This window comes from Gymnodraco acuticeps, unplaced genomic scaffold (genome assembly GCF_902827175.1).
Source record: "Gymnodraco acuticeps unplaced genomic scaffold, fGymAcu1.1, whole genome shotgun sequence".
Lineage (NCBI taxonomy): Eukaryota > Metazoa > Chordata > Actinopteri > Perciformes > Bathydraconidae > Gymnodraco > Gymnodraco acuticeps.
In genome coordinates, this window is record NW_022991016.1 from 42,501 (window position 1) to 45,109 (window position 2,609).

The following is a 2,609-nucleotide window of genomic DNA, read 5'->3' on the forward strand; positions in this document are numbered from 1 at the left end:
GAAAACAAATAGAATAGAAATAGTGCAATCAGAGTCAAAGTAATTGGAATGACATAGTGATCCATAACAACAATCCCCTCTTCCACCGAGCTTAGCACTCTTTACTTTTGTTCTCTCTTTTGTTCTTCGCTTGTTTGTAAAGCGCTTTGAGCTCCAGGAAAAGTGCTCTATAAATCACACGCATCATTATTATTACATTCATCTGTTAGCAACTTACACATTATGTATCAAATACATCGTATTCCAATCACTTGTATACTCTTATTGCACTACTTATTATATTTGATTTGTGTTCACTGTTAACTGTTGTATTGTGTTGCTCTGTTGGAGCAGCCTGTGACCTGTGTGTGTGTGTGTGTGTGTGTGTGTGTGTGTGTGTGTGTGTGTGTGTGTGTGTGTGTGTGTGTGTGTGTGTGTGTGTGTGTGTGTGTGTGTGTACATGTGTGTGTACATGTGTGCACATGTGTATGTGTGTGTGTGTGTACATGTGTGTGTGTGTGTGTGTGTGTGTACATGTGTGTACATGTGTGTGTGTACGTGTGTGTGTGTATGTGTGTGTGTGTGTGTGTGTGTGTGTACATTACATTGCATTTAGCTGACGCTTTTATCCAAAGCGACTTACAATAAGTACATTCGACCAGGAAGACACAACCTTGAAGAAAACAGAATCATATAAGTACATCAGGTTTCATAGAGCCAAACATTTCAAGTGCTACTCAACTGGCTTTAGGTAAGCCAGTCCTTTATTAGTATAAAAGTGCTTCGTTAATAGTTCTAACGCTCGAAGTGGAGTCGAAAGAGATGAGTTTTCAGTTTGCGCCGGAAGATGTGCAAGCTATCTGCCGTCCTGATGTCAATGGGGAGCTCATTCCACCATCTTGGAGCCAGGACAGCAAACCCACGTGTTTTTCGCCGATGGGAACTTGGGTCCCCCTCGCAGCGAGGGCGCAACGAGTCGTTTGGCTGATGCAGAGCGTAGTGCACGCGCTGGGGTGTACGGTTTAACCATGTCCTGGATGTAGGAAGGGCCAGATCCATTCGCAGCATGGTAAGCAAGTACCAGTGTCTTGAAGTGGATTCTAGCAGTTACCGGAAGCCAGTGAAGGGAGCGGAGGAGCAGAGTGGTGTGGGAGAATTTAGGAAGGTTGAAGACCAGACGAGCCGCTGCATTCTGGATGAGCTGCAGAGGTCGGATGGCACATGCAGGTAGACCAGCCAGGAGGGAGTTGCAGTAGTCTAGGCGTGAGATGACGAGAGCCTGGACCAGAACCTGAGTCGCTTTCTGAGTCAGCTGGGGACGTATCTTCCTGATGTTGTAAAGCGTGTATCTGCAGCAACGGGTTGTAGCAGCGATGTTTGCAGTGAAGGACAGGTTGTTATCTAGGGTCACACCCAGATTCCTTGCAGTCTGAGTCGGGGAAACAACTGAGGTGCCGATGTTGATTGTTAGGTCAAGAGTGGGACAATCTTTTCCCGGGAGGAAGAGCAGCTCAGTCTTGTCAAGGTTGAGCTTGAGGTGGTGAGCAGACATCCACTGAGAGATGTCAGCTAGACAAGCAGAGATGCGTGCAACGACCTCGGTCTCTGAGCGGGGAAAGGACAGAATTAATTGGGTGTCATCAGCGTAGCAGTGGTAAGAAAAACCATGCGGGCTAATGACTGATCCGAGCGAGTTTGTGTACAGGGAGAAGAGGAGGGGACCAAGAACAGAGCCCTGAGGGACCCCCGTAGTTAATTGACAAGGGTCGGACTCAGACCCTCTCCAAGTAACCCTGTAGGTACGGTCTTTCAGGTATGAGGTGAGGAGGGAAAGTGCAGAGCCTGAAACTCCAAGTTTTTGGAGAGTGCGAAGGAGGATCTGATGATTCACCGTGTCGAATGCAGCAGACAGGTCCAATAGGATGATGACAGAGGGGAGGGATGCAGTTTTGGCAGTGTGCAGTTCCTCCGTGACAGCAAGGAGAGCAGTTTCTGTGGAGTGACCTGCCTTGAAACCAGACTGGTGCGGATCCAGAAGGTTGTTCTGATTGAGATAACAGGAGAGTTGTTTAAAGACAGCGCGTTCAAGTGATTTAGACAGGAACGGGAGGAGAGAGACAGGCCTGTAGTTTATAACATCTGACGGGTTGAGAGTGGGTTTCTTTAGGAGAGGGTTTACTCTTGCCTCCTTGAGACTGTTTGGAAAGTGACCAGAAGTTAGAGAAGTGTTGATGAAATGGGTGAGAAACGGTAGAATATCAGGAGCGATAGTCTGAAGGAGGTTTGAAGGGATAGGGTCCAGAGGACAGGTGGTAGGGCGGGCAGAGGTAATGAGGTTAAGAACCTCACTTGGAGAGAGAGGGGAAAAGGAGGTTAGTGTGTTGGTGGAAGGAGGGTCTGGTGACCCAGCGGTGAGTAAAGGTGAGTCAGAAAAAGAAGAGCGAATATCATCAACCTTTTTTTCAAAGTGGGTAACAAAGTCGCTTGACAGAAGTGAGGAGGGGGGAGGAGCTTTTGGAGGGTCCAAGAGGGTGGAGAAGATGGAAAATAGTTTTTTAGGATTGGAATAGGAAGATTGGATCTTATCTTGAAAGAAAGTGCTTTTTGCCTGAGAGATCGAAGCAGAGAAA